Consider the following 9,516-nt stretch of genomic DNA (forward strand, 5'->3'; position numbering starts at 1 on the left):
AGGGCCAGTGATTATCCTGGTGGGATGTCGGAATGAGACAATTCGCCACAGATAACTTGTCGTGGCCATCTCACCACACAGCCATCTCACTGCAACCATTTTACCATGGCCAACCCAAAAGTAGCCATTTCACTGCGGCCTACTTGCTGTGGGACAATTCCATGTGGGATAACTCAGTGAGATAAATGTTATTCACCACTGTTTCTTTGACATTATTTCCATTTTTGTCAGTGTTATTTCCATCAAAGAAACAGTGGTGGATAACATTTGTCGTGTTGAGTTATACAGTGTGGAATTGTCCACAGTGAGTTGTCCTGCGGCAAGATGGCCGTGGTGGGTTAGCCATGTCAAAATGGCCATGGTGAGTTGACTGCGTTGAGGTATCCTAGACTAGGGGTCTTCAAACTCTGCCCTTATATGACTTGTGGACTTCAACTCCCAGAATTCCTCAGCCAGGCACGCTGGCTGAGGAATTCTGGGAGTTGAAGTCCACAAGTCATAAAAGGGCCAAGTTTGAACACCCCTGTCCTAGATCCTTGGGGTATTTCCCTTGGGAATTCAGAGTGAAAGTCGTCGGAAAAGATTTCCTAGAAACATCACTGAGAATCCATTTGAATTGCCAGTTTGAATGTTTGTTGACAAACATTTGTCCAGCAAGGCAGATGCCGAACAAGGTACTATGAGAGATACAGAGATGCCTGTGATGCTTGTCATTGCTAAAATGATCCTTCCACTGAGGCCTTACCTTAGTCAAAGCTTGTCCAAGCAATTTCTCAAAGGCTTTCAAATCAAGGTGGGGGCCATAATAGGAAGGGCTGCGGGCTGCTTTTCTGCCCAGCCAGTACAAGGTAATCAAAACCTTAAAAATGACAGAATTATAGAGAATAGTTAGAGTAATCAAACGAGGTTCCAGAAGATATTTCTCAATTCTAACATTTCTGTATTAAAAAGCTCACCAAGAGATGCACAATTGCAGGATATGATGAGTGGTTTCTTTGGAATATGTGTGCGTTGCAACCAAGACTGGGCTTGAACATCCTCACAAAAACCCTCCTTTCAGGGATCTCTAAGTCAACTCACCAGATCTCAGTGTATGGAGATATGTCTCAATGATACCTGGGCCTAAACTGTGAAATGTTCTAAAGGTAACAACCAGGAACTGTATCTGGAAGGGAACTCTTAACCAGAGCACATCCTCAGGTGGAGATGTCAAATGGAAGAATGTCATGAGCCAGAGAAGAACTTCTGAAAAGTCTTCAAGGGTGGTTCAATGTCAAGAGCACAGCTTTTTACAGCTTCCTAATTACTTATTTAATTGGGTGTTAGATTTATGCCCTCCAGGAACCCAGGTGGCTCCCCTCTATTCCCATTTTTCCCCATAATGAACACAATAGCCAGGGATAAAGTCACCCAGGGAGAGTTGCACAGCTGAGGTCAGCCTGAACCTCGATCAGGGGTCTTCAAACTTGGCTCTTTTATGACTTGTGGACTTCAACTCCCAGAACTCCTCAGCCAGGCACGCCTGGCTGAGGAATTCTGGGAGTTGAAGTCCACAAGTCATAAAAGGGCCAAGTTTGAAGGCCCCTGACTTAGATCTTTCCAATTCTATTCCCACACCGGTAATTACTTACACCACCCCAGCTCTCTCTTATATGGCTCATCTGTTAAAGATTTTCTTCAGACTGATAGCTAAGCATCAGCCTTTCTGTTCTAGTTCATGAGCATTCACTCCAAGATCCTTAGCCAGTGTTCGCTAATACTGTTGGTGATGCCATCTGCCCACACCCATATTTTCTTATCCTCCCCATGTCACATGAGCATCATTCAGAAACCAACCCTTTCAACAGCTACAGGCAACGCTTCCACAACAGTATCTGTTGTGCAGTGAATGGTGTTTCTATACCACCACTTTCTCCCTTAAGGCCTCTCCAGGCCCACCTAACATACTTAAAAGAAACAGGCAGGACCAGAAGATCCTGAAGCAGATGCTTCATACTTCCCCAATTCTTCCTTCTCCCAGCTGAAATAAATCCTGGAAACTCAGCTGGAAAAGAGGAATACTAAACATAAAGTTCCTACCTCTTTGATCTTCCACCACTGCTCCTCCCAGCAAAAGTTTGCTAGTTACTAATATTAATAATTAGTCTCTTGTAACATTTACTTGAGGGGCGCGATGGCTCGGTGGTTAAAGATGCAGGAAAGCTGGTGGCCCGGGTTCAAGACCCGAGCGCCACGCAACGTGGTGAGCTCCTGTTACTTCTCCCACCTGCTGCCAATCTAGCAGTTAAAAAGCATACAAATGTGAGTAGGTGTGGGAAGTCAGCCCCCCCCCCAGAAGGAAATATTAAAGGGGCAGAAAAGCATGCCCAGTTTTCTTAATAGCCCCAAGTCTCCCTCCCCCAAGCAGAAACCAGCTCTGTAGAAATGCAGATGTAAATAATCCAGGAAGGTTGGAGCCCCCCAGCTAGATGATTAAGAAGACAAAGACACCTAAAATCTACATACCCCACCCAAACTCTAAGACAGGACATCATAGGATTAACTCACAGATGCCAAAGGGACACAGGTCAAAGTTGATGCTACAGGAACAACTCCAAACAAAAGGCTCCAGAGGGTATAAAAATCCACTCCCTACATGTGCTTGCTCTTTTTTCTTCCAGAGCCATCTTTCTGTCTGGCTCTCCTCTCCAATAAACTGCAGCCTTCTTTCTAAAGCAGTCGCCATGTGGTTTATTCCTGGCTTGGACTGAACCACAATGAAGACTTTTCCTTCAACATAGGTAAATAGGTACCACTTCGGTGGAAAGATAACAGTATTCTGTGCACTTTGGCGTGTAGTCATGCTGGCCACATGACCGTGGAAGTGTTTTTGGACAACACTGGCTCCCTCGGCTAAGAAACGGAGATGAGCACCGCCCCAAGAGCTGAACAAATACTTGCCAGCTTCCCCATTGACTTTTCCTATAGAAAGTTGGCAGAGAGCGCTGAAAATGGTGATTATTAGCTACAGCTGATTGCTGCAGTGCAGTGGCCCAGCAGCACGGCAGTATTGTAATGACCACAACTTTGCCAAATTTCAATCCCACAGGAGTCATGGGTCCTGGATTCTGAATGCATGCTGTAGCCCATTTCAAGTTGGGCTATAGGGAAAACCTTTACTTTTGTTTAACATTTACTTCTAACATTTTTGGAATCATAAAAGTTACTGAACCCACCAGAGGCAAGCAGCTCACATTATGGCTATGCTGATCCTGGACTTATGTATAACAAGAACAAACCAGGTAAAAGGATCAAACCTATTTTTCTTCCTTAATCTTATCAATATGTGGATCAAACTAACAGCAAAAAGAAAGAAAAAAATGCATATCTTACATTTTTTACTCTTCGGTCAGTTTCTTCTTGTCTGCAAGAAATACACACATACAGAGTCAGAAAGTTAACTTAGATTAATAGTTTAGCATAACTAATACAGAGCAGTAACTGCAAAACAAAATTGTCTGTCCTAGTCCATCCTCACACAATTAACGGAGACCATAATATTCAAAGAAAGGGGTTTTTTTTAAAGCAGAGAGTCCAGATGCTTGGAGAACTCTTACATCCCAGCCAAAGCACAGCAAAATGGATTCGGATCATCTCTTCATTGGGCAATTTCAAAGTCCTCAAGTTCTAGAGAAGAATTTAAAAATATAGAATCCCACAAAACTCCATCCATTAATTAAGTTGGAAGAAAGACATTTTGCCTGGTAGAGAATTTCACTAGAAAAATAAAAAGCAGATATTTTTGTTGTGTAAGAAAACTGGACTCCCTTGAGAAGAAATCTCATCTTTTGGGGAGGGGGACAACGAGTCCTTGGGTCCCATTTCAGAGACAAAATGCATACAACATCCTTGCAATTCTGCAATTCCAGTGGCTGATTGAATAGCTAACAATAGCTATAACAAGTTACTGGTTTATAATTGTGTTTCTCTGTGTTGACAGAGTAAAGTAAATTTTATTACTTTCCTACACTCCAACTCTAGGGGAAAAATGGATAATTGGCACAGAATTCTTATTTAACATTCACTTTTCTAAAAAATCATGTAGAAAATGAACCTGCAAAAGAAGGCAAATATATGTGTCCCAGGATAATGTTGCAGGATCCAATCTGGTTTGGTCACCCGACCCAAAGGTTTAGTCTTCCGAGCGTTTGGACTTGTGCTGGAGCCCATCTTTAGGGAACTTCTCTCTCACCCGGGTGGGTGAGAAAGAAGTTCCCTAAGGATGTGAAAGCTCAGAAGACTAAACCCAGTGGTGGGATTCAGCCAGTTCACACCAGTTCGGCAGAACCGGTAGCTAATTTTTTGTTGCCCAGGCCCAGAATGGACTTCCGGAAGTGGCCTCCACACAGAGAACCGGTTGTTCACATATTTGAATCCCACCACTGACTAAACCTCTGATCCCAGTGACCAACCCAGTGAACTTATAACAGTGACCAGGATTGGAGGATCTCGATGATAACAATGCAATTTTCAAAGGCCAGAAGTCAAATCAATGACAAAAGTAAGATGGTTTCAAAGAGAGGCACCATGGGAATCATATCTCTCTAGCGCAGGGATCCTCAGTCTTGGCAACTTTATGACTTGTGGACTTCAGCTCCCAGAATTCCTCAGCCAGCTCTGGCTGAGGAATTCTGGGAGCTGAAGTCCACAAGTCGTAAAGTTGCCAAGGTTGAGGACCCCTGCTCTAACGGTCCTGTTTAAAACTGCTAATTTACAGTATACATCAGATAATTGATGGTAGACACAGAAAATTCATCTCAAAATTTTCAGCAACGTGTAGGTTGGTTGCACATTCTCGGACTGACCTCTGTATCTCTGGACCAGTTGGAAAAAGAATCACCTCTTGAATGTGCAACATCCTCTTTAGAGAATGCGAAAGGTCACTTTCGCTTCAAGATACCATAATTGATTTATAAAATGATTACATGAAATAAATGAGAACATTGGTAGAAGAAAAAAGAACACGATGTTAGAGTGGAGAAATATGTCGAAAGCTCTTATATCCTACGTGCTGTTGCAAATCTATACTGAAGGATACAATTAAATGCCTGTCATAAAAATTACTGTGACTTTTTATTCCCAATGATGGATTAATATTTGACTAATTTAAGTACAGGGGGAAAAAAATCCATGCATAATATAATTTTACTCACTTAGCATTCTGAACATTTTAGTATTGTTCCCAAGGGTGAAGGTTGCAAAACCCACCATTTGTTTTAATGAAGAAATAAAAACAGTAAAAGGAAATTAAGACACCCGCACTTCAAAATGCTTCCTTCTCCTGGCCAATACAAATATTTCTATTATATTTACAGTTGGAACAGAGAAGAATGTTCTTTTGATTACTCTGAACTCAGCAACAGGACACCACGTGGCCTGGCTAAGGCAAAATTTGCATTGGATAGTTCAGTGTAGGACTCAAACAATGGGCTGGTTTAAACAGGGGCTTATTCAAGGCAATGCAGACAGCTCAGCCAATCAAGAGAAGGATTGAGATGGCTAATCAAGGATCGGGAACCCTTCTGAAACCCTTAATTTTTTACTCCTGGAAAACGTTGAGTCTCATCAGCTTAACAAATTGTTGAGATGCTTGAAATTGCTAGCACCTAAGGAACATTTCCATTGTGATTATGGCAGGGTGCTGGATTTCTGCTTAGTTTTTCTTTGTTCTCTTTCCTTTCAATAACATGCTTGATATTTCCTCTTGGCTCTTACATAAGCTCTTTTGTTCTTGGAGAGTCACAGATGAAGCTGAAGACAATGGCCTTCAAGTGCTTTTTTTTAAAGCAGCTTCCATAGAAATGAGTAGCATGTTTTATCCTCAGTGCTCTTCACCTGGCCTTCTTTCCATAAGAGGACTCATGATGAATGGCATCAAACAATAGTGGCTTCTCAACCACCTGCCAGCTGAGATAGCCAAGATCTTGCATGGGTGCCATTGCTTAGAACAGGCCTAACCCTAACCCTAATCCTCAGAGACAGCCTGTTCCCCATTATTTCTTCTTCTCTTGTATCAGCTCCCAGGAAGATCAAGACCACTTCACGGGTTCACCAGGGAAGCCATGCTTAATGACCCACCTAGGAGAAAGGATATAGGAGCAATGACTCCTCGTCTACTTGAAGACATGTATGGGGTCCCCCCGAACCAACTTGCTTAGACTGAAGAAGCCCCCGAACCAACTTGCTTAGACTGAAGAAGATAGGCTTAAGATACAGGTGGATCTGGACAGATTTGAACACTGGGCGCTATCTAACAAAATGAAATTCAATGGTGAAAAAAGTAAGGTTCTACATTTAGGCAAGAAAAACCAAATGTACAGGCATAGTATAGGGGGTACCTTGCTCAATAGTAGCAACTGTGAGAGGGATCTCGGAGTCCTAGTGGACAATCACCTAGATATCAGCCAGCAGTGTGCTGCAGCTGCCAAAAAAGCCAACACAGTGCTAGGCTGCATTAACAGAGGGATAGAATCAAGTTCACATAAAGTATTAATACCACTTTACAAGGCCTTGGTAAGGCCACACTTGGAATACCGCATCCAGTTTTGGTCACCACAATGTAAAAAAGATGTTGAGACTCTAGAAAGAGTACAGAGAAGAGCAACAAAGATGATCAGGGGACTGGAGGCTAAAACATATAAGGAACGGCTGCTGGAATTGGGTATGTCTAGTTTAATGAAGAGAAGGACAAGGGGGGACATGATAGCAATGTTCCAATATCTCAGGGGCTGTCCCAAAGAAGAGGGAGTCAGGCTATTCTCCAAAGCGCCTGAAGGCAAGACAAGAAGCAATGGATGGAAACTAACCAAGCAGAGAAGCAACCTAGAACTAAGGAGAAACTACCTGACAGTTAGAACAATTAACCAATGGAACAAGCTGCCTCCAGAAGCGATGAATGCTCCAACACTGGAAGTTTTTAAGAAGAGACTGGACAGCCATTTGTCTGAAATGGTATAGGATTTCCTGCCTGAGCAGGGGGTTGGACTAGATGACCTCCAAGGTCCCTTCCAACTTTATTAGTATTATTACCTGGATAAGTAGCTAAATGTTTCAAACCAAAAGGAAAAGAAGTCCGGTTGCCGTGACTCAACTTCCAGACATCTGCTGGCTAACGTCTTTTCCTTCATCAGTCTTTCAGTGTCTCCCTCTCGTTCTGCCCACAGCTTTAGTCCATACCCTTTACTGCCCTGCACAGCTGCACATTCCTCTGCCCATCGCCCACTCCAATCTTGGACAATAACCTCAGTGAGCAGGGCTTGGGCAGAACAGATGCCCTGGTTTGCTTTAGATTGAGGGAGCCGATTCGCCTAGCCATGCTGTATCTGCTGTCCCCTTCTACTCAACCAAGAATTTACCCATTTGTGCCTTGAGTCACCCTCGATGACCAATGCAGGAAAGGAAGAAGGTGTGGCAGAACTAAAAGGAAGATTCACGTCCTAGAATACCTTCTTCTGGGCAGCTGTGTTTCCATTCCTGGGAAGGCTATTCAATACATTTTAAGTCACTGTTCATCTCAGGCGAGACGTCAGATAGACACACAAACCATCCCGGAAATGCTCCATTTCTGATCAGAATGGTTAGCCCACACAAATACACACCCTACATTGAAATCAGCTCAAGAATGCAAGCAGGAAGTCTTCCTCCATTTTTTTTCTCCTCACTCCATGATGCAGTGAAAGTTGACCATGGACTCTAATCCATCTCCAGTTTAAAATTCTTGTGCTAATGTAAGTTTTGTGGCAGGGAGACCGAAGCACATTAGCTCTTTGTGACTTAAGATTCTGCAGCTATAATCTCATGTCCACGGCCTGGATCCCTCTGTAGATCTGGATGGCAAAGATCTGTTAGGATCTGGAGTCAAAGTCAGAATGAATCCTAGCTGAAATCAGAAAGACTCGCAGCTTCTTCTGCAACCTGGGAGATACGATGTAGATCAGGGGTCTTCAAATTTGGCCCTTTTATGACTTGTGGACTTCAACTCCCAGAATTCCTCAGCCAAGTCATAAAAGGGCCAAGTTTGAAGACCCCTGATGTAGATGAACTTCACTTCTGGTTGCTCTATATACTTCCCTCAAACCTCTGAATCCTTTTCATGGCTCTGCAAGTCTAGTTTGGTTCCTCTCAGATGCAGGAGATGGTTTGCTAGATTTGGGTAAACAGCCGGAGTGCTCTTGATTCTAAGGTCTCAGTGAGACCAATTTTTTGGCTTCTTCTGATATCTTCTGTCACCCCTACTCCTAGCCCAGGGGTAGGCAACCTTGGCTCTTTTATGATTTGTGGACTTCAACTCCCAGAATTCCTGAGCCAGCCATGCTGAGGGGAAAGGGAGAGGTTTTCAAGCTGAGCCATGCTGGTTCAGGAATTCTGGGAGTTGAAGTCCACAAGTCATAAAAGAGCCAAGGTTGCCTACCCCTGTCCTAGACTAAGCATGAACCCTGGGTGACTTTTGCCTTCTCCCACTTTGACTACCTAAGATCTTCTTTGAGGACAACTATGTTGGAATATTTTTTGACACTCATTCCTGGAATCTGGCTTTGGTCTTGCGGTTGCCATTTTCTTTCTTTTGGTGCACCCACTACAGATTTTGCAATTGGTCCTCTCCATCAATTTACTTTATCATTACCATTTGTCTGAAATGGTATAGGGTTTCCTGCCTAAGCAGGGGGTTGGACTAGAAGACCTCTAAGGTCCCTTCCAAGTCTTCTATTCTATTCTATTCTATTCTATTCTATTCTATTCTATTCTATTCAACACTAATTCTACTCTACTCTACTCTACTCTACTCTACTCTACTCTACTCTATTCTATTCAACACTAATTCTATTCTATTCTATTCTATTCTATTCTATTCAACTCTAATTCTACTCTACTCTACTCTACTCTACTCTATTCTATTCTATTCTATTCTATTCTATTTTACTCTCACACAAAAGTAGAGAGAAGAGTTACTCCTGAAATGATGATGCCCATTGCTTATCACTTGATGTCCATTGCTTATCGTTGTTTCGCTGGATCACAAAATGCTGTACACATGATAAAACCAAATGTTGTATTTTCCATCCATGGCAACCAGACTGTAGTATAGTGCCTATTGCTGTGTCCAGATGCAATAGGACAATTTAAAACCTTGAATACTCAAAACACTTAAATACTCAATGCGCACAGTTAAAAAAAAATCACAAGTTTAGACGTTTGCTAAATTGGAATTTTCTAAAGACGCTAAAAGCAAACATTTCATCTGTTTCTAAAAAAGACAAAAAAAATGACCTCACAAATAAACACGTGAATGCCTAAACCTATCCATTTTGTCCAAAATTGGTACTGTACATTTTTTTATGGTCTATAGACTGAAATAAAAGATTACATGAAAAACAGAAAGCACAAAAGAAAAGACAAAGATATGACAAAATGATTTCTTGGAAAGCAGAAAAGCTTGACAGTTCCTTTTTTAAAAGTTGTAAGTTTCTAAATCAGACT

At 42.3% G+C, this 9,516-nt stretch overlaps 1 protein-coding gene across 1 annotated transcript in view; it reads right to left on the reverse strand.

Annotated features, from left to right (window-relative positions):
* The window catches only part of LMO7 (LIM domain 7), a 71,927-nt gene that overhangs the window by 53,505 nt on the left and 8,906 nt on the right, over positions 1 to 9,516 (reverse strand). The window contains exons 2-3 of the mRNA XM_029287367.1: positions 3,373 to 3,403; positions 746 to 859 (exon numbers count right to left, since the gene is read on the reverse strand). The gene's annotated coding sequence lies outside the window, so the exon portion shown is untranslated. The remainder of the gene's footprint in view (positions 1 to 745; positions 860 to 3,372; positions 3,404 to 9,516) is intronic.

Source organism: Protobothrops mucrosquamatus, unplaced genomic scaffold (genome assembly GCF_001527695.2).
Source record: "Protobothrops mucrosquamatus isolate PMUCROS unplaced genomic scaffold, P.Mucros_1.0 scaffold2, whole genome shotgun sequence".
NCBI lineage: Eukaryota > Metazoa > Chordata > Lepidosauria > Squamata > Viperidae > Protobothrops > Protobothrops mucrosquamatus.